The sequence below is a fragment of the Doryrhamphus excisus genome, linkage group LG5 (assembly GCF_037039965.1).
Source record: "Doryrhamphus excisus strain RoL-2023G ecotype Guam linkage group LG5, RoL_Dexc_Guam_v1.1, whole genome shotgun sequence".
In the NCBI taxonomy this organism is placed as follows: Eukaryota; Metazoa; Chordata; class Actinopteri; order Syngnathiformes; family Syngnathidae; genus Doryrhamphus; species Doryrhamphus excisus.
The window spans coordinates 9,274,979-9,298,788 of NC_136361.1; the positions used below are offsets into that span (position 1 = coordinate 9,274,979).

General features: G+C 40.3%; 2 protein-coding genes across 2 annotated transcripts in view; one reads left to right on the forward strand and one right to left on the reverse strand.

The window, feature by feature from the left end:
• pear1 (platelet endothelial aggregation receptor 1) overlaps nucleotides 1-20,419 on the reverse strand; it is a 53,496-nt gene extending 33,077 nt beyond the window's left edge. The window contains exons 1-2 of the mRNA XM_078790662.1: nucleotides 20,280-20,419; nucleotides 14,330-14,447 (exon numbers count right to left, since the gene is read on the reverse strand). The gene's annotated coding sequence lies outside the window, so the exon portion shown is untranslated. The remainder of the gene's footprint in view (nucleotides 1-14,329; nucleotides 14,448-20,279) is intronic.
• The window catches only part of LOC131105616 (lysosomal thioesterase PPT2-A-like), a 213,248-nt gene that overhangs the window by 4,951 nt on the left and 184,487 nt on the right, over nucleotides 1-23,810 (forward strand). The gene's annotated exons all lie outside the window — the stretch shown is intronic.

The window sequence follows — 23,810 nt, forward strand, 5'->3', positions numbered from 1 at the left end:
TTCCAGGTTGCATCCCCGTGCTTCCCCTTCGCACTATTGCTAGCTAAAAGCTGGGCTGTGCTGTGTTTGTTTATGGAGTAGATGCAGGACACTTCCTGTCCCTCACTCAATGTGTGCCGTGCAGGAATTTGGTATGTCTATATATTGATTCCGTACCGAAAAATCATTTTGCATACATACACGCCCTAATGAACACACTGTGGAAACACATATGGCTCAATTAAAATGCATGTAAATCGTCAAAGAGGAGTTGATTAATTGCTTTGACTACTTATGCAATGCAGAACAGGCGCAAGAATAACCTTCGGCAGCCCTCTAAGGTCTCGATGGACCTAACGGTGCTCCATGTTTATTAACGTGCATAACACTGGACTTAGTCAAGCTGCTGGCGCCCTCGCAATGCCACAGCACAACTGCTTTAAGGCCAATTAGCCCATGAGGCACAAAAGCTTGACCCGAGGAATTCTGCCTAGCAACAAGTTGCCAGGCAAATGTATGCCATCGGTAGCTATGCTGCCGCTCTTTTATTAGCATCACAAAGAGCTTTGCGGATTTAACGAGGGATGAGCAGCAAAATAATAATAATGTCAGCATAACAGTCAGGCTCTCGCCTGGAAAAAAAAACATTCAACTTTCCTGCCTGGGATACTTCAGAAAAACAGGAAACAGAGTTTGAGTTCTCACTTCCTGGCTCTGCTTCATTCATGCTCAGGTTGGACGGCGCTCATTTCACTTTAACATCAACTGAGGTTTGAAATCTTTGCACGCGAGTCACAGCACAGGAAGCTAATTAGCTAGTTCAATGTGTGCTGGTGATCCATCTTCTTACCGTTCGGTGGTTGCCAGTGCCCTGTACTTTGCTATGTTGAGTTATGCACACTCAATCGGAGGCCATTGTAACAGTGAGTGACAGGAGGACGCTGGACAAACTGCTCTCCATCGTGGAAAGCCCCGCCCACCCACGCTATTGGACAACAGAGCTCATTTTGCAACAGACCCCTCCAGTTCCGTTCCCACAGTGAACGCGACAAGACAAGACAGCTCTACAATACCTCACCTGTCTGTAAAAGACAATTCTCAATATTATTGTGCTGCACTGTCTGCTCTCCCTTGTGTGAAGTACATTTGTATTTATTTGTAAATATGCAAATCTTGTTTATATTTCATATTTTATTCATAATGTATTGCATTTGTGTTGGTGGTTGCATTTGTGGTTTATAACACAAAGTCAAGATGTTTTGCTCTGATAGTTTAGTTTTTGATGGACAAAATGCATCAAATTTGCCCTTGCATCCTTTCATTTTTAAGCTGGAAAAGGTTTGCACACCCCCTGCCCTCCAAGCTTGTGTAACGGATGCCTTAATAAAAGAAGTGACGTTAGCAACGGTAGGAGTATAAGGATTGGCGCACATCGCTTCGTAACGACGCCCTGCCAAGGTTGTCTTTTACCGCTTGCCTTTTCTACCCAAACTTGTGTTTTTTAACGAGCGAGCTCACTGGCATGCTTTGCTCCTCTGTGATGGAGACCAGAACTCATGGATACCGGCGCTGGTGTGATAAGGTCGCCGTGGTAACGCTCTTGTTGTGGACCACATGTGGACAACAACGGCAGAGTTGAACCGAGTGCATGACTTCAAAACATTCGCACGTTTAAAAGCCAGATTGAAGGTTCTGGTTCTGCAAAAAACACAAAGTACGACTTCTTTCCTTGCATTTTTGATGATAACCATAGAACAAGAAATGCTCCATAAGAAAGGGTCTGGCAGTTCACGACAAGAAACCCATTTCAGATATTAAACTTATATATATATATATATATAGATATATAAACTTATTTTTACACACATATGATTGTTAAGAATGTTAAAAAGCATCAAATAAATCTGAAATAAAACATAGCCTGTACATTTCTTAGGATGGCCCAGTGTTTCCCATACATTTAAATATTTATAGGATTTTACATTTTAACACACCTGGTCTGCCAGGAAATAAGAAGACGCTGCAAGAGAGATCAGAGTTGCTAACTTATATTTAGCGAGTAATCAGACCTCCTTTTTCCAAAAAGCAACTAGTGAAAAATCTAGTGAAGAAACCTTTGGGGACCCCGACGTGAATGCATATCGCTCTTCTCAATGAGCAGCAGGTTCTGCTGTGGGCCCTCACGGGCGGCTGAGGTGGCATTGTAGCATGTGGGAAATATTAGCAACCCCGCCCCCTGTATGCACACTCTATAATGCTACACGGACAAGTGCTTTTGCTCCATAACTTACAGAAAATAAACACACAGTTAGGACACTGATAAACTCTTACTTACTGCTGGCTCTTCTGACTCTTCCACACGACCAAGTAACGTTGGAAAGGCTTCACACAACATACAGTGCATCCGGAAAGTATTCACAGCGCTTCACTTTTTCCACATTTTGTCATGTTACAGCCTCATTCCAAACTGTATTAAATTAATCTCTTACCTCAAAATTCTACACAAAATACTCCATTATGACAATGTGAAAAAGGTTTTTTTTGACTTTTTTTAAATTTATTAAAAATAGAAAACTACGAAATCACATTTACATTTACAGGCCTTTGCCATGAAGCTCAAAATTGAGCTCAGGTGCATCTTTTTTCCACTGATCATCCTTGAGATCTTTCTACAGCTTAATTGGAGTCCACCTGCAGTAAATTCAGTTGATTGGACATGATTTGGAAATATAATAACTGTCTATATAAGGTCCCACAGTTGACTGTGCATGTCAGAGCACAAACACCAAGCATGAAGTCAAAAGAACTGTCTGTAGACCTGCGAGACAGGATTGTCTTGAGGCACAAATCTGGGGAAGGATACAGAAAAATGTCTGCTGCTTTGAAGGTCCCAATGAGCACAGTGGCCTCCATTATTCGTAAATGGAAGACGTTTGGAACCACCAGGACTCTTCCTAGAGCTGGCCGGCCTTCTAAACTGAGCGATCGGGGAAGAAGGGCCTTAGTCAGGGAGGTGACCAAGGCCCCGATGGTCACTCTGTCAGAGCTCCAGCGTTCCTCTGTGGAGAGAGGAGAGCCTTCCAGAAGGACAACCATCTCTGCAGCAATCCACCAATCAGGCCTGTATGGTAGAGTGGCCAGACGAAAGCCACTCCTTAGTAAAAGGAACATGGCAGCCCGTCTGGAATTTGCCAAAAAGCACCTGAATGACTCTCAGACCATGAGAAACAAAATTCTCTGGTCTGATGAGACAAAGATTGAACTCTTTGGTGTGAATGCCAGGCGCCATGTTTGGAGGAAACCAGGCACTGCTCATCACCAGGCCAATACCATCCCTACAGTGAAGCATGGTGGTGGCAGCATCATGCTGTGGGGATGTTTTTCAGCAGCAGGAACTGGCAGACTAGTCAGGATAGAAGTAAAAATGAATGCAGCAATATATCCTGGATGAAAACCTGCTCCAGAGCGCTCTTGACCTCAGTAGACTGGTCATGTACCTTGACCATACAGACAGTAGACATTAGCACACAGCCAAGATCTCAAAAGATTGGCTTCAGAACCACTCCGTGAATGTCCTGGAGTGGCCCAGCCAGAGTCCAGACTTGAATCCGATGGAACATCTCTGGAGAGATCTGAAAATGGCTGTGCACAGACGTCTCCCATCCAACCTGATGGAGCTTGAGACTTATTGCAAAGAAGAATGGGCAAAACTGCCTAAAGATAGGTGTGCTAAACTTGTGGGATCATATTCAAAAAGACTTGAGGCTGTAATTGCTGCCAAAGGTGGATCAACAAAGTATTAAGCTAAGGCTGTGAATACTTATGTAAATGTGATTTTTTTGTTTTCTATTTTTAATAAATTCAAAACATGTCAAAAAAACCTTTTTTCACATTGTCATAATGGAGTATTTTGTGTAGAATTTTGAGGTAAGAGATTAATTTAATTCAGTTTGGAATGAGGCTGTAACATGACAAAATGTAGAAAAAGTGAAGCGCTGTGAATACTTTCCGGATGCACTGTACTGGCCCATGTTCACAAAACAGTCCAGTGTGAAATGCCGTTGACAGACTAAAATATACGAGTCATTGCTAACAATGTAAACACAGAAGCAGACCTTGGGGGGGAGAGAGCGTTTGCGCCTACAGCCACGCCCATAAGGAAGCCCACTCCTCTGTGACATCACAAAGGAACAGTTTTGCAACGCCCTCTGAAAACGAGCGTTTTGAGCCTTCCCAAATTTCTTTTAGGGCTCACTTCCAAATGAGCAAACCTTGTTATCTGAAACGTTGCCATGGTTTAACACGAGAATACAACATTCTAAATACATTTATAGGTCAGAAAAGGGGGAAAAGCACAATAGGTCCCCTTTAAGACCCAAGTCACCAACACACACTTTGGCATTAAAATAAATATATATAAAAATATAATTTCCTCCCCTTAATTAGTGACCACATGCTGGCATGTTGCTGAGCACCAATCAATGAATCCCTTCAAAGGAAAGCAAAGCAAAAGAAGCCAAAACAATAAATAACACTGTTTACATGTTGCACACATGTGCATCACATGTGACTGACAAAAAAAACTCTTGTTTTCGTCAGCGCGGGGCTTCACGCCAGCTTGAGGCTCGCCCGCCGCCCGCCGTGCGCTGCCACACGGCCGACTCGAACCGCAGGCGACATGACTGTGGCTCCGTTGGTCAGAGAAACAAAACAAAGTGGAAGCCTGGTAAATAAACATGCCGGCTCACCTCTCCACTGGTGGGCACTTTGGACTCCATCGGCTAAGGGTTCTACCCAAACATGAGCGAGGGGAACAGTCGAAGAGCCAAACATGGAGGACATGACCAGACTGGGCTGTAATTATGGATGCTGTAATTCTCTGCGGATTATAATCTATGCAGACACTCTGACAGAAGAGTAAAAACGGCCGCAAAGGCAACCCAAAAACACGTATTACACATCCTAGCGGCAAACCTCAACCCATAAAGCAAGGGTGTCCAAAGTGCAGCCCAAGGGCCATTTGTGGCCCACAACTGTTTTTTTATTGGCCAGTGGCACATTCTCAAAATATGCTTTACAAAAAACAACAACAGCAAAAATGTAAAAGTCTGCAGTAAATATGACAAGTAAAAAGTTGTCATCATTTTACTACAGTAATGTTGTAATATTATACGGAAAGATAATGCCATTTGTAGGCCACACAGTCAGGAAATCGGGAAGACCTGGGTTTGATTCTCTGCTTGGGCATCTCTGTGTGGAGTTTGCATGCATGCATTGGGATTCTCCGGGTACTCCGGTTTCCTCCCACATTCCAAAAACATGCTAGGTTAATTGGCCACTCCAAATTGTCCATAGGTATGAATGTGAGTGTGAATGGTTGTTTGTCTATATGTGCCCTGTGATTGGCTGGCAACCAGTCCAGGGTGTCAGCTGGGATAGGCTCCAGCATGATCCTGTGACCCTGATGAAGATAAGCATAGAAAATGGATGGATGGACGAATAATGCCATTTTGGTAAAGATTCCATTTTTTTTTCAAGTTGTGAAATGAATGATTACAGTTGCAAAAAATGTTGAAAAAATGTTATTAAAAATAACAAATAAAAAATAAAATATGAATAAATAAATAAATAAATGTTGAGAAAATGTTATAAAAATAACAAATAAAAGTAAAATATCAAATAAATAAAAAGAAAAATGTTGAGAATAAATTAAAAATAAAAAAATAAAATGTAACTAAAAATAAATAAATAAATAAATATTATGGGAATAAAGTCATAATAAAAAACATTTTACAAGAAATGCAAAAATGAGGATAAAGTCAAACTATTAAGAGAAAAAAAGTCTTAAAGTTGTGGAGGGTTGAGATGCAGTATTTTCTTGAAATATCTATAACTTCTTGGCATATGGCCATGTGTTGCTTTACATATCAAAGTGTCATTTCAATGGCTTTCATTTTTCAAGCTTTGGACACCCCTGCCATAAAGAATCATCACCGGTGACGCTATGTAGCAAAACTAAAGTACCAGCACGCTCCAGGTCATTACCTGGGTCACATCTCTCTTCATTAAGGCGTCACGCAGGTCAAAGTTCACCACAGGAACTTTTGCGACCTACGTGAGAGACAAAAAGAACTCGAATAACAACTCCATCGTGAAGATGTTTTTACAGACGTTGCCAGCGTCCGTTTCCTACGGGAGGGAATGTTTATGGCCTTGTTGTTCATTGTTCACCGCAAAGCAAAAGAACGCCAACCTGCACACTTCCTGTCACCCCGACTAAATCATCCCACACAGATAGAGGATGGATGCTTTTCACTTCCTACTTCTTGTTGCGAGAGATGTTAGCATGTCCTACATCGTGACGTTCTAGGGCTACCGTCTACATTGGCAACAACTGTAAAGATGCTTTGCCCCTCCCCTTCTTCACTACATATATCACACAAGACTCTGACTTCTTGGCAAATGAAATGATCCAGACTATGCCGCAACCAGGAAGTGAAAAGGCTTGAACCCGTGTTGCGCGAAGGAGGTTAAGCATGAAAAGGAAATTTCAACACATGAACACACAGTTCAGTTGCAAACGTGAAGGCTACCATGGTGCTACTCGTCAGAGAAGATGCCACCTTAAATACCCTTTCTCATGATTGGCTTCACTTCAAAAATAGCCAGTACGGAGAGGAACGCCTTTTGAAAAATGTCTGGCATTGAATGTTACAATTGAAGGTATTTGCTCAATTTTGCTAGCTAAAGATAAAAGCTAAAACAAACACATAGTCTCACAAATACAGACAAACGATACTTATACACGCACCCACACAAAAAAGGACTAACGTGACAACTGACAGTTAAGGTGGAAACATCGAGTACGCATATGACAGCTTGCTTTGCAACAAAGGAAAAACAGAATGTTCCAGACGCCTTGATGCCCCTGCAAAGGAAAAGATGCCTCGATGCCCAAGGCACAAAAAGGAAATATGCCTTGATGCCCCAGCGAACAAATGAAAGCAGAACCACCATTAAAGCGGTTCAAGCAAGGTCAGGGAAGAAAACTGATTGGTCCAGGCCTCCAGCCTCTTCCACAATCTTGGGTGTATAAAAGGCCGGGCAGGGAAAGGAAGGGTGCTTTTATGCAGCTGCGCTGTAATAAGACCCGCTTACTTGTAGGCATACAGGGACTGCAGATAAGCCCGGAGGTCTGTATTAGGTATTGTTGTCTGGAATAAACAATCTGGTTCTCATTCTATACTTTGGTTCTTTAAGATTCCCTTATTCTCTATTCGAAACCCACTTAGAGTCCTGAGGGGGAGGATTTCTACACAATCAAACCCGATTTTTGTATGATGATTTTTCTTTTATAAAAAATGTGAGCTAAAATGACAAAGTGCACAACAATTTGACCTTGATGCGTCATGTAAAAACCCCTTCATCCCATTTCCAATGACAGTGACGCCTGATTGATCCGCAGAAATGTTCTTTGCGGCACATGAATCACAGATGACTTGTTGATTCAGAAATAAGTTTCCTCCTCGTGGTCTTCCTGCCCTTTATTACTTGGCCGCTCGTGCCAGGAAAGCATACGTGTCTCACATTACATAGTGACTTTATGATAATAAACTATAATTAAGACATCATGCTAGTACTCCTGCGCCAAAGTACTATGATTTCCTGATATTGAGATGTGAACGCTTGATGAACTTGGACTTTTTGGATATCAACTGGCATCATTTGTGTGGAATGCTGGATGGTCAAATACGAGACAATGTCTGTCCTCCTCTTACAAGGTCAGAGAAGTTGTGGGAATTACAAAAAAATACTCCTCCGGTTTTATTATAAAGAAACGTTCCATCAAAGTTACACAAGCGAGGCTGAGGGGTCAAGAGCCTTGGGATGTTTAGTAGAGATTAAGAAAACTTCCACTGGAATCTTGTCGGAATGACAATATGTGGAATAGTTCTGTCTTGGAGCACAATGACTATTCCAAATGGGAACTTGGAAAACTATTTCAAATGGTTTGTGTTGCTCAGTTGATGTAGTGCTATCGAGATAAACTCCTGATCAAAGTTCAATGTGCATACTTTTGTTTTTGGGGAGAAAAAAATACTTCATAAAGCTACCATGCCTGTTTTTGCTGTAGTCTTCTACAATCCTAACATTTTTTAACATTTTCAGAAGCAGCAAAGCAGAGTCTTTGATAAACCTAATATGCCCTTTGGGAAATTATGAACACAATATTGTCTTTGATTAACCTAACTTACGTCATCTTGTCCTTGCAAACCAAAACAATGGAAGGAAATGCTTCATAAACCTTATATATGTGGTTTTGCTAAACATTCACTTTAGTCTTTAACAATCCTAACGCACGTGTTTTCGTAGGCATCAAAGTAGTCTAATGTGCCTCTTTTCGTAAATCATGAACACAATGAAGTTTTGGATGAACCAAACGTACATTCTTTTGTGTTTTTGTAAACCAGAAACCTAGCATATGTGGTTTTCGTAAACATTCATGCACGTCTTTAACAATGCAAGCGTACGTGTTTTCGTAAGCATCAAAGACAAATCAGTCTTTGATAAGCCTAATTTGTGTACTTTGGTAAATCATGAACTGAATGTAATCTTTGATGACGAAAACGTACATCATTTTGTGTTTTTGTAAACAAAGAAATGGGAAAATGTCTTTCATATATCAACCATACGTGGTTCTCGTAAATATTCACTTTAGTCTTTAGCAATCCTAACGCATGTGTTTTCGTAGGCATTAAAGTAGTCTTTGATAAACCTAACGTAAATCATGAACACAATGAAGTTTTGGATGAACCAAATGTACATTCTTTTGTGTTTTTGTAAACCAGAAACCTAGCATATGTGGTTTTTGTAGACATTCACACAGGTCTTTAACAATGCAAACGTACGTGTTTTCGTAAGCATCAAAGACAAATCAGTCTTTGATAAGCCTAATTTGTGTACTTTGGTAAATCATGAACTGAATGTAATCTTTGATGACGAAAACATACATCATTTTGTGTTTTTGTAAACAAAAAAATGGGAAAATGTCTTTCATATACAGTGCATCCGGAAAGTATTCACAGCGCTTCACTTTTTCTACATTTTGTCATGTTACAGCCTCATTCCAAACTGAATTAAATTAATCTCTTACCTCAAAATTCTACACAAAATACTCCATTATGACAATGTGAAAAAGTTTTTTTTTTGACTTTTTTTGAATTTATTAAAAATAGAAAACTAAGAAATCACATTTACATAAGTATTCACAGCCTTTGCCATGAAGCTCAAAATTGAGCTCAGGTGCATCTTTTTTCCACTGATCATCCTTGAGATCTTTCTACAGCTTAATTGGAGTCCACCTGCAGTAAATTCAGTTGATTGGACATGATTTGGAAATATAATAACTGTCTATATAAGGTCCCACAGTTGACTGTGCATGTCAGAGCACAAACACCAAGCATGAAGTCAAAAGAACTGTCTGTAGACCTGCGAGACAGGATTGTCTTGAGGCACAAATCTGGGGAAGGATACAGAAAAATTTCTGCTGCTTTGAAGGTCCCAATGAGCACAGTGGCCTCCATTATTCGTAAATGGAAGACGTTTGGAACCACCAGGACTCTTCCTAGAGCTGGCCGGCCTTCTAAACTGAGCGATCGGGGAAGAAGGGCCTTAGTCAGGGAGGTGACCAAGGCCCCGATGGTCACTCTGTCAGAGCTCCAGCGTTCCTCTGTGGAGAGAGGAGAGCCTTCCAGAAGGCCAACCATCTCTGCAGCAATCCACCAATCAGGCCTGTATGGTAGAGTGGCCAGACGAAAGCCACTCCTTAGTAAAAGGAACATGGCAGCCCATCTGGAATTTGCCAAAAAGCACCTGAATGACTCTCAGACCATGAGAAACAAAATTCTCTGGTCTGATGAGACAAAGATTGAACTCTTTGGTGTGAATGCCAGGCGCCATGTTTGGAGGAAACCAGGCACTGCTCATCACCAGGCCAATACCATCCCTACAGTGAAGCATGGTGGTGGCAGCATCATGCTGTGGGGATGTTTTTCAGCAGCAGGAACTGGCAGACTAGTCAGGATAGAAGGAAAAATGAATGCAGCAATATATCCTGGATGAAAACCTGCTCCAGAGCGCTCTTGACCTCAGTAGACTGGTCATGTACCTTGACCATACAGACAGTAGACATTAGCACACAGCCAAGATCTCAAAAGATTGGCTTCAGAACCACTCCGTGAATGTCCTGGAGTGGCCCAGCCAGAGTCCAGACTTGAATCCGATGGAACATCTCTGGAGAGATCTGAAAATGGCTGTGCACAGACGTCTCCCATCCAACCTGATGGAGCTTGAGACTTATTGCAAAGAAGAACGGGCAAAACTGCCTAAAGATAGGTGTGCTAAACTTGTGGGATCATATTCAAAAAGACTTGAGGCTGTAATTGCTGCCAAAGGTGGATCAACAAAGTATTAAGCAAAGGCTGTTATTACTTATGTAAATGTGATTTTTTTGTTTTCTATTTTTAATAAATTCAAAACATGTAAAAAAAAAACTTTTTTCACATTGTCATAGTGGAGTATTTTGTGTAGAATTTTGAGGTAAGAGATTAATTTAATACAATTTGGAATGAGGCTGTAACATGACAAAATGTAGAAAAAGTGAAGCGCTGTGAATACTTTCCGGATGCACTGTATCTACCATATGTGGTTCTCGTAGATATTCACTTTAGTCTTGAACAATGCGGGTTTATATGTTTTCAGAAGCACCAAAGACAAAGCAGAGTCTTCGATAAACCTGATGTGCCCGTTTAGGGAAATCATGAACCATGGTATTAACATATAACACGGTATTTCGTAAACGTTCACTTTAGTCTTTAACAATCGTACGTGTTTTCGTAAGCATCACAGATAAATTAGTGTCCTGGATAAATGTAATTGTGTTTCTGTAAATCCATGGATGAACCAAGCATATGAGATTTTGTGTTTTCATGAGTATTCAATGAATGTATTTCCAGTCATCATTGAATTGGATGTTTTCACAAGCATCAAAGAAACTTTATCATCTTTGGTGATGCTATCGTACGTGAGTTTGGATAAATGAATGAATGAATTCAGACTTTGAGCAACCTTGGGAATAATGCTGTGGTCGTATTGTTTATTGTACTTTCTAACGCCAGTGATGGACGCACAACAGCTCCTGCTCTATTTTACAGCTTCCTCGCAGTCATACGATCCCTCATTGACTGTTTTATTTTGCTGCGAGAGTTACCCCAGTGAGCAGAGTGCAGCGGCTCAAAGGAAACGCCGATGTTGCCCTCAACTGCTGAGTCATCGCAAACCTTTGCATGAAGCGTGGACATAAACACAGATGTGCACGCACACACAAAGACGCACATTGTTTTTTAACATGCATGATCATGCTCAAGGACAAGCCTCTCCCTCGGTTTTGGCGTCTTGGTCTTGGTCTTTCTTGGCAGGAGGCCTACACAGTTTGCTAACACTTGACCCTCACGGACGAGGCAGCTGCTGTTCAAACCGCGTTGGAGATGTCAGATCAAACCACAAGCATGGCACACCACTAGCGAGCCTGTGGATTCTACACAGAACCAGAAACATTGTTGGAAAAATGCTGTGAGCGGCGTGAGGTCTGCCTTTCTGCCTTCCCCGCCTGGGGGGTCTTTTGGCGAGCAAACATATCGCACTGATCTCCTGTGAAGGTCCGCATTGTCAGAAGATTGCTTACGCCGACAGATGAGGGTTAAGCGCGACATATTTCACGCCGAGGAGGAGCGTTCCCATGCGACAGATTTTAATACGAGTCTTGAAGTCACGGTTATACGACGGAGAGCGCAATTTGGTGAAAACCACAGAACATCTGCTTTGGATTAACAAAACACTTCTAAAGTGACTGCATGGCAGCTGCTACGATTCACAGCCCTGGAATATGTGCTCGCTGTTGTTGCTTTCTACAAGATTCCCTTATATTGGTACAGGAAGTGCGCTTCTTCCATTAAAGGTCTCCTCTTATGCAAAAGTGACTTTCTTATGAGATTCTAACAGTCATATGAAGTCATAGTAGGAGTCCATGTCTGTTTCTGAGCACAAACATGAGGAAAATCCATCATCTTTGGAAAGAACAGGCACAGGCTTCGTTAGTTGATATATGATGACTAGATGGTGACGGTGAATAGTTGTTTGTCTATGTGTGCCCTGCCATTGGCTGAGGGTGGGCTCCACCTCTCGCCGAGGTCAGAATGAATGAATCATGATTAGATGGATGGATGGATGGATGGCAGGGCTCTACATTAAAACCAAAAATGACTTGCCCATAGGGAATCCTTAAGGTGAGAACTACTTGCCCCAACTTGCCCCATGTAAAATGAAAAGACTGCCATAATGATATCATCTCATTTTTGTGGCATCACACGAGAATCTCAAATAAAGATGAAATGGTTATCATTTCTTGTGGTTGTTTTCCTACATAGATCATGACAAATGCATGGAAATCTGGATTGTCAAGAGACTTCTAGGCACTTTGACTTTTAGAAGTTTTATTATTGAATAGACACATTTGTGTACTAGTAAAGTGTTTTGAATCCGGAAAAAAATGCTCAATGGTCAAACAATCATTTGTGAAGCAAAGGTGAGAAAAATACACAGAGAAATGGAAGCGCTAGATTTTGTAGCTTGTGCAAAATCAGCACTTGGTATTGGATCTAATGGGTGGTGTTTCATTGTGACCACTTCAAATTGTCACAGCAATGTGATTCACTCACCTGTGCCATCATTTGATTTGCTGCCGCTAATAAAATACTTGTTTAGGAGGCACTGGTTCATCACTTTTTGCTGTTTCCTTCACAAGTTGTTGAAGAATTAGACCATGTTGGCAGGGACGCCATGATAGATGTTTTCCTAGTCAAACCATCGCTCATTGGTTGATCGCGAACAACGGGGTAAAACGCCGTGTGGGTAAAACGCCGACTGTGGACTGCGGACCGCAGTCTAAATAAACCATTCTGATTGGTCCAAGATTTGTAAGGATTGGTTTGCAAATTAGCACCGGAATTACACAGTCCGTGTTTTACCAACACCCAACAAGAACCGCTTTTAAAAAAACTCTTGGCAGTATGGCATGCCAAAGTGCACTTGCCCGATGGGAATATCACTGATTGGATTTACTTGCCCCAATTTGGTTTTAACTTGCCCCGGGCCATCGGTACATCGTTATGGTCGAGCCCTGGATGGATAACGGTATGACTAGATGGATGATAGATGGATGGATGAATAGATGAACACACGGAAGGATGGCTAAGACAGATACAGTTGATGGATGAATGAATAGATGGATGAATGGATACAAAGATGGCTGGATGATAGACAGCTAGATAAATGGACTGGGATGCACAATATTTTTTTTCTGGACGATACCATCCTTCTTCTCAAGACTGATACTGAGACTGATAGTTTTCAATACCTGTTCTTTCAATACATTATACCTGAAAAATGAAAGGATGCAAGAGCCGTTGGATTTTTTTATGGTACTAAAATGAATATTTTTCCTCATGATTCGTAAAATTCAAATTTTTTTCTTTTTTTAATTTTTTTTTATTTGGGCAAATATATGAAACATTACAGTGCATTTCTTACATCAATCAAAATATAACTTTCCATGATTTACATTTGTATTCAACTATCTGATGACAAGCCCAAAAGGAGTAGGCTGAAGCAAAAGCTTATAAATGCCTACCCCTTTTTGCAAGATATAATCATGTTCATGCCACAGTCTTGTTTTCCCCTCTTATTATTATCATTGTAATATTGGTATTGTTATTATCATTATTGTTATAATCTTTATCATTATTACCATCATTATAATCATCATTAATATTACTATTTTCATCATTATAGTTGTAACATTTTTTTTTTATTATTTAATTTTACAGACTTCATTGCTTCTTGTAGAGTGTTGTTATCATTCCATCTGTTGTTTTCTGAAATCCGCAGTATTTGCATTTCTGGTTATGTTACAACTTTTTTCTTTTAAAAAATGTTGTGTTTTTTTTATTTTTCTGTAAAATTATATTTTTAGAACGTGTCACAGGCTAATAAAAAAAGAGCCACAGGCCGCAAATGGCTCCTAGGCCACACATACATCTAGAGAAAAATATCTCACTTTCTTGCAGCACCACACTTTCCTGAAAGTTCTTATGGAATGCGCCCAAGAGAGAGAAAGTGTCTTTTTGCAGATCGAGCTTCGAGTTCTTCTGTGGTTTCTTTTTTTTTTTTTGCAAGAAAAGCCTGGACCAAAAGGTTCTTGCACAAGCAGCAGCAGGTCATCCTATTAGCTTACCTTCCTCACGTTCTTCTTGACGTTATTTACAGGAAGTCCAGCGTTGACCAGTAAATTCCTCAAAAGTTAAAGCACGCTGATTTAGAGCAAGACCTCTGTCATGTGCTGTGCCGTCTGCCTGCAAAATAAGAAGAAAAGGAGGAGGTGGGAAGCTGAAACTTATTACATTGATCATTTCAGAGCCTTTTTTCTTACGCCTAGCCCCGAAAACCTGCCTTTTTTCCTTCCATATGGGACCCATCGTGCAAGCATCTGGAAGTGAAAAGCTCATTTCTGCACTCCAACAACAACAAGAGCCACGTGTGCTGCATCCCCCCAAGGTGAACCCCTCGCCTCTTCTGTTTGTCACAGTGCTGCTGCCATTTGCATCCCTACATGGGGTGCTGAGATCAGGGACTGGCTGCCTCATGTCGGCACAAGCACTTGTTGACACAACCGAGACCAAACCTGAGCAATAGTTGCACATTTACTTGGGACTTTTACCAGAAACTTCAGGAGAATAGGTGATAATAAAAAACACAGTTAGTTGACATGCTTTTCCTTCATTGTTGCATATTTTATTTTGATTCTTGTGTTTTCATATTTCATTTCATTCTCTTATCTAACAAATGCTTTGCATTTGAATGAATACGTCAAATCTTAAAAATAGTGATTAATTAATAAATAAAATATACAAACATTAAGATTTTATGGAAATTAATATAGAAATAAATACTTACAAATGAATACATTAAAATATATATAAACCATATATCATGATATTATTATGAAATAAATACAAATATAAAAAATGAAGATGAAAAAATTAAATACAGAAAATAAATGTAAAAATCCTGAAATTAAATATAAAAACAAATAAATATTAATGAATTCATTAAAATATAAAAAGATAATACCAATATATCAATAACAAATCAAACTAAATGAATACAAATCCAAAAAGTCTTAATAAAATTAGTAAATAAAATATGAAAAAGTACAAAGATATAAAATAATTATAAAATAACAAATACAAATACTTCAAATATTTAAAAATTAATACCATGGTTCACCTTTTGTGGACTTTTGTGTGTTTCACAGATTTTTTTTGGTGCAATTTTAGTCCTTTTTTTCACCGCATATGAACACTGGCCCTTTAAGAAGAACTGCGTTATGGGAAGTTGAGTGTTGTCTGCACTGCCTCATTGTCTTCCCGGTCATGATGGGCTGTAGACCACTGTCAATCAATCTTCTGCCGTCTCTTGTTGAGGTCATGGCTAACAAACTAGCTAACCATGTGAGCTGTTTGCTTACTGCCAATACGGTAAACAAAGAAGCTAAACAAAGAAGCTAACGGAGTGTGACTCTGAATGCTGTACGGTTTTCTCCCCGACAACACCCAGAATGTCGGCAAAAGCCAGAGATCTAGCTACTTCACAGATATCGCTTATTGCGTAATTATTGCGTAATTCCGTGGTAAACAAGGGAACACTGTACAAAGAAAAAAACGCGAAATACATGTTAGATGTTTAGTTAGATGTTTAAATGGCACATGTTTGCAACCTCACTGCACCATGTGACTTCAAGCTTCCATATAAGGTGGATTTACTTATACTCTTGTTCCCTCGTTTATCGCTGTTAATTCCAACTCAACCGTGATAAGTAGAATTCCTTATGTATAAATGGAATATTTTCATAATTAGAGCATAGAAAACAAACATTTTAGAGTCATCTGGACATGAAATAACACCCCTATAGTCACCTTTATACTCCTTTTACCCAATATAGTAGACTTTCTGAAAATGTGTCAATCACAACTGATGATTACTTTGCTCAGGAACGCTGAGGGGGATTAAAAGGTTGCCTGGAGAAGATCAGGTGAGTCAACTGAGACATCAACCTGAAAGTCTTACTCGTCTGATTTACTCATGCTCTGCTACTTCAAACCATTTTCACTGTCATGTATTTCTACAAAGAAGTGGTCTTTTTTTGCCCCCCAGCTGAAAGATCTTGTGTTTCTTTTGTGAGACAAATTGTGCTCATCTGTCACTCCTTGACTTTTGAGAAGTGGGCCTGGCGGAAAATGGACGGGAAAGAAGTAAGTCCTCTCATAAAAGCAAGATGGACGACAGGGAGCAGGGTGCAGCTGGCGGGAGGAGGAGGTTGGATTTCCAGAAAAGCAGAAAAGTTCTTGCAGTTCACGTCTGCACGCTGCCAAGCATGACATAAAGCTCCTTTGTTTTTCTACGCAAAACCCAAGCAAGGTCGGCATCGACTTCAAGTCCAAAATAATGTGCACAAATAATTGTGATTGTGAAAGACACAAACAAGACCTGGCGTCCGTTACGTGTCGGGTTTCACTCCCAATAACGTCTTAATGAAGGATGTCTCCAGCCACATGAGCCAGTCCAGGAAAGACCCTCACCACGCTACAAGTAGTCTGTGGTCGCTGCCTCTGCCGGCTTCCTGCTGCTCTGCGTTAATGTGCAAGGCCTGCAGGACACATGGAGGAGCTGAGGTTTGGGGTGTGTGTGTGTGTGTGTGTGTGTGTGTGTGTGTGTTGGGGGGGCTTATGTAAGCCTGCAGTGGGGGGAATTCAACCCTTTCACCTTTGACTTTGACTTTTCAACCACGATTGAGGCATCAAAAACATCAGCAGCGACTCGCCGGTTACTACTATACTTTAAGCACTCAGGTACAATAGAGTATTTGGTAGGGGTGCAGTGGTGCATGTACTCGGAGTTTGATTTTTCAGTACTAAACATTTGGTACGGTGCACATTACGTGAGGGGCAGGAAGTGGTGCTGGCGTCATCGCTCTACTTGGTAAACAAATCCAGTGCAGGCCAGCATTTGGCTAACAATAGTGCCAAGATGAGGCCAGAGCTTGCTAAGCGTCTTCCATGGTTAAAATCTCCTGTTTGAGAACATTCCTTCCCATTCCTTCCCAGGGAAATATGGAAACATTACATAGTCTTATTTTTACCTGTTAGTGTCGCTTTTGCAATAGTTTGGTCCTTCTGCTTTATTTCATTCATTTCTTGTAAAAACACGGGCTACTGTTGTGGCTGTAATACACGCCAAGCTAAAACTCAACTCTGAAGCACTGATGTTACTTCCTGTCCATCACTGACTGAGCGCCCTCCAGCACCGGAACACATACAGCGACACGCACAAGTCTTATTTATGTCTTAGATTTCTTATTTTCTCTTATTATGGCTACTATTTGGGGAATAGGAATGTAAAGGTGACTATAGGGGTGTTATTTCATATCTAGAGGGCTTTAATAATGTTTTAAACAATGTATTAAGAAGGTCGTAAACAGGTTTTCTGTGCTCTAAATTATGGCTGCAAAATAATCAAATAATTTTAGTACCTGGATTACAAATTTTTTTTTTTATCTGCTTCGAGGAATTGCTTACGTCACCAACACGCGTACGTCACCCATGCAGACAACAAAGAGGGGAAGTGGATGTTTGAAGATGGGAGATAAATATGAATGAATCCTACAGTGATCTTTATTGCTATATTGAGCTGAAGTGGGAATTATTACCTTCATTCATTCATTTTCTACCGCTTATCCTCACGAGGGTCGCGGGGGGTGCTGGAGCCTATCCCAGATGTCTTTGGGCGAGAGGCGGGGTCCACCCTGGACTGGTGGCCAGCCAATCACAGGGCACATATAGACAAACAACCATTCACACTCACATTCATACCTATGGACAATTTGGAGTGGCTAATTAACCTAGCATGTTTTTGGAATGTGGGAGGAAACCGGAGTACCCGGAGAAAACCCACGCATGCACGGGGAGAACATGCAAACTCCACACAGAGATGGCCGAGAGTGGAATTGAACTTGGGTCTCCTAGCTTTGAGGTCTGCGCGCTAACCAATCGACCGACATGCAGTGGAATTATTACAAATTTATAAATGTATTATTGCTCTTTAACCAAACAAAAATATCTATTTTGAGATTATGCTAAGAGTCCGCTGGGTCGGCGCCAGTTGGTAGAATACTCGATTACTAAAATATTAGGTAACTGCAGCCCTACTCTAAATACAAAAATATTCAATTTATCAATAAGGAATCCTACTTTTAAATGAAATGTAAATTGCCTCTCAAGGTCGGGTCTGGAACCAATTAACCGCCATAACTGCGAAGGCGGACCATGATGACAATTAGGGAAAGATCTTCTGCAATCCTTCCTAGCACATACGAAGCGGCGTGCTAACAGGTTGGATTTACAGCTTTTACGACTCCACTGAGGGCTTTCTTTTTGAAAAAGTAACACGGGTATTGTTTTATACTTGTGAATTCACGCAGGATCAAAATCCAGTCAGATTGTCGGCAGGTGATGATGAACAACCTGGCAAGAAGACTTTGCCGCTGTGAATCATGCACGTACTGTACGTACAAACATCTCTCAACGTTTAGCATGTCAGGAGGTACAGCGGGTCATCTGGAAATGGAAAGGTTGGGGCGCGTCCCTTGGACCATTGGACCAAGCTAGCAAAATTGAAATTGTATGGATATATTACAGCTGTCCATTATTTTCATTTTTCATTCATTCATTTATTTTCCGTATCTTCCACCTGTACTTATGTAGTCATCTATCTTCCATCTCATTATTATTTTATGTATTTATTATCATGGAACCCGTTTTTTCGTTATTAATTTGTTGCAAAAGTTTAGACCAGGGGTGTCTAAATTGCAGCCACGGCAAACAGCCAAACTAAAAACAAAACAAAAAACTGCAAAAAGGGAAGAAAACAGCCGGGATTTTACATATTAATAATATGTTTTGTCACCTACACAAAGCTTCACATAGGGGATGTTTTTTCCTTGAAATCTATATAACATGGAGTGGATTACAAAATGCAAACTATCACAGTGACCTCAGGGTCCCTTTGATTTTTCAGTGTGCAGCGCTGGACAAAAACCCAAAGCCAAAAAACCCAAACAATTTGTAAATCCAATGAATCCGTTCCAGACACCCAAAAATAGCAACAAAAACTAGGGATTTTTTGCTGAAAACCAATATCTCAATTTCACCAACTCTCAATTTCTGATATTGATATCAGCCAATACCTATACTGATAGGTGTAACATGACATCGGTTTTCATCATCGTGGAAAAAAATCTGATACCGATATCAACCGATATCGCATTTTTATGCTGATATTGGGACGATAATAAACACACTGTATGTGTGTAGGATGGATGGATGGATCAACTAGATCGACTTCCTGGCGAGATCAATAGTGTTTCTAACCTTCTTTATCAAACTGCTGCCACTTGCAGCTTACTTTGGCCCCATGGTGGATTATTTAGCAGTGACGATGCTAGCAAGGTACTAGCATAGGGTACTTTATCTGGACTTGGACGCTTGATTCTGCAGAATGATAGAGTACAAGGCAAACTGACTAGTTTATTACATGCAATGATACGTGCAAACCAAAACAGGGGCACATTTTTGCCTGATATTGCACGTTTGACTTTATGTAGCATCTAAACACGGGGAGTGAATCCACCACTGAGACATGGAGAAGGAATAGTATGAATATAAAATCATGCAAATGTAAACATGTTCATAAGAAATAAAATCAGGAGCAGCCTTGATCTTCCATACTGCTGCATGAATACACCTGCACAAGCTAACAATGCCAGCGTCCAGTATGAAAAACGCTGATTTCTAAATACCAGATGTTTACAACTGATTGGCCCTCTGAATGATGTTTAATAAGTTCACCAAAATATGAGAAACAGCCCTCACTACTGTTCAGCGCTGTCAATCCTAATTTGACAATGCTTATGTACATTTGCAGGGACAACATTTATGAAAGAATAAAGCACATGGAGATATAGTATTTAATATTACACCACTTCGCTTTGTAAACTCTAAGATGTTTTGTTCAGATAGTTTAGACACCCCTGTCCCACCGGAGCCCAACAAAAAGACATCTTTACTCACCTTGCCGGCAGCAGAGAAGTCCCGCTGGTGGTCTCTGTGTGGTCCCGCAGTCCAGAATCACTCCCACCAAAAACAGAAAAAGAAAGAAAAATGTATATATTTTTAATAACAAAAAGTTTGCATAGATCTTGTTGCACAAAGCGGGTCGGAGGTTGTGAGAAGAGAACCAGAGAGGAAAGAGTCATCCCAAAAAAAAATGGGGGGAGGGTCGTCTAGTCCAAGCAAAGTGGAAAAACTGTGACAGCAGCGAGGGAGGGGGGAAAGAACGGGGTGGGACAAAAGGGGGGTGTTTTTGGCCTTTAGAGAGATGGGTAGATGATAACATGGCGTTTTTTTAGAGGCAACTAAATCCAAGTTTTCCTTAAAAAGAGCAGAAATCAATTTCTCTTACTGACCACCAGAGAAAGCTGGACATCATTAGGTACGACTGCAACGAGATCCAATACAAAAACAAAGGCATTCACTAAACAAGGTTGGCAAAATATAGGAATCTTCATAGAATCCCAGGAGAGCTGGAACCTATCCCAGCTGACTACACCCTGGACTGGTCGCCAGTCAATCACAGGACCTAATGCTGAGTCTGATGAGCAACTTATCAGCTGTTTTGAGCTCCCCCGAGAGTTCACATGAAACCTTCAGTGGACAGCTGGACTTGTTTCCTCCCTAACAGGAGGCCGGGCCGCTCGGCCTTGATAAGCAGCTGCTCCTCACAAGCACCCACCGTTTGTGTCCTCCTGCTGACGCTGATAAAGACCTCATGCAAGGCAATAGGAGGACATCCTCACTCCACAGGAAACTCACAGCAGCAGGAGAAAAGAGACGAAACTTGTATTCCTGTACACACTCAACATTGACTTATTGTATTTTAAATCGGAATGTTTCACAGCCACGATATCATAACTGTAAACAAAGCCAGCTGGTCCATAGGTGGAGTACAGTAATCAGGGTTCATTGGTGACAAACAAATGGATGCATTAATTTAGACATGTCCTTCTAAATACATTTTTTGAATTATTAGAGTCCTCTAGAGATGAAATAACACCCCCATAGTCATCTTTACACTCCCATTATCCAATATAGTAGACATAATAAGATAAAATAAGCCATTATGGACATAAATAAGACTTGTGCTTGTGTGTGTTGCTGTAAATTTGTTCTGACGCAATTGACAGGATTTGACATTGCGGGTTCAGAGTTAAGTTTTAACTGTAGCCTGTGTAAGTTTGTTGTTTGTTTATAAAATACAGGTTGAGCCGATACTTTCTGCAAATTCTAATGTATCTGGTATATTAAAAGTACTTTATTTCATGTCATACAATACATTTAATTAAATAAATTATTTATTTATTAATTAATAACGAATGAATTTCACAACATGTCTCATCCAACATTACAGGAATATTGCTGACGCCTAGTGACCAGTGGAGAACACTACATTAATATCACATTATATCATTTAGCTATTGTTATGATTAAAAATGCTTGGTTGGGGCAAAAATACATAAACGTTGATTAAATATGCTTGTTTTATTTTTTTTACGAGGCATAGGCCATGACCATGATAAAGTAAAGCCACAAAATTCTAAGCGTGACGCGTCGAGGGATTATTGTGTTACTATGAACTCCTGAAATAGAAAATCTTACATTGGCCGATTATTATTGTTATTATGATTATTATGATTATTATTATGCGCTGCAGCAAAACGGGCCCTCCATAGTTGGAAGCATATAGTTGTCCTAAATGTCTGGCCAAGATGAATAATTCAGATTCAGGGGTGCTGGATGCTCACAGCTAAGCTAGTTGTTTAGCTTCTTAGCATGCTAATCACTGAGTAGCTTACAACAAAAGGTCCTAGTGTGATGTGAACGCCTCCAGGCAAAACAGAGAGCTAATCATCTTTTAATCCCCCTAAACCATAATACTCCATCGTTTTTCTGCTCGCACATCAATACAAATGTTCTACTACAGCATATTTAAAGCGAAACATTTTAAGGTAAATACTTATTATAACAAATATTTCAATACTTCGCATTTAACTGAGTTATTTTGAAAGTTAATACATGGGCTTTTTTAATTACACATTCTAGATTTGCATTTTAAGTGATGAAATTAGATTAAATGTGAGGTAGTACAGTACTAAAACAAAGAAAAGCAGTGGAGACAAGATAAAGTTTTTCACCAGGGCCCCGTTTCACGAAGCAGGTTCAACCAACTCTGGAGTCTAACCCTGAACTCTGAGTTGATCTACTCTGAGACAGGAAACTCTGACTTACGGGTTTCAGAACAGGTGATTTCAATTGGTTCAATCAACACAGAGTTTGTTCACTCTGAGTTAAGCGCCTGCACTACGACTTTAAAAAGCCCTCATCAATGGAGCCCCGTTCCCTCGATTCACCATGGGTGACCATGTAGTTGGTCTACATTTGTCATCAAATGACACCACATAAAAAGTAACTGGTTTTCAGGCAATTTTCACTTGTTTCACGCACATTTTCAATTGAAATAAGTAGAAATAACAAACTTGCTCCACTGACAGATTTTTCAAATTATTTTTTTAAGTGAAATGTGATTGAAACACATGAACATTGTCTAAAAACAATTTACTTTTAGGTATGATTCATTTTGATCAGAAATTAGACATTTTGACGAGAAATAAGACAAATATTTTTGGTATGATTTTGAGTTTTTGCAGTTTTTGCATCTACCTGCACATTGATGCTGTGAATGGATTTTCTGTTCATAGTCTCCTTCATTTTCTGAAGGAGCAACGATGGGAATGTGCGTCCCATCGATGCACCCTATCACACCAGGGAATCCTAAAAGAAATTAAAATGACAAATCCCAGTGTGAGGTTGCAGCACCATGTCATTAACTGAATATGATTTATAATCATACATTTTAACTGATTTCTACATTCACCTGCAATTCTGTGGAATTCCTCCTTGATGACCCCCACGGGTTTATGTCCCGGGAACACAACGAAGGAGTTGATTCGTCTTTTTAGTGCTAGGGACACTTTTCTCACAGCTCTGCAGACGGTGGCCTTGCTAATGTTTTCTGCATCACCTATATTATATAAAAAAACTTCCGTTGGCAAAAAAACGAAGAGCAACACACAGAATCTGGGTGGTTGACAGTGGACGTCCACGGTTGGTGATGTTTTGAATGTCCTGACGGATGAGATTATGGATGTAAGTGATGGATGGTGAAGTGAAGCGGTACCGTTCGAAAAGAAAATTATCTGGAAATGATAGCGTGTCCAATCTCGGCCTGTGGATAACTTCCCTACGAATGCGGAGCTCTCTTCTGAGTAGTAGTGCCTCTTCGTCTACAGCAGAGGTAGGGAACCTATGGCTCGGGAGCCAGGTAGGGCTCTTTTGATGACTGTATCTGGCTCTCAAGCATTTCTTACCACAATAAAAATTTATTTTTCCTAACATTTTAAAGTAAACCATCACAGAAATGACTGTTAAAAATAATATTCAAAATCAACAACTTTCTTATGCATTTTAATTTGTCCATCTATATTC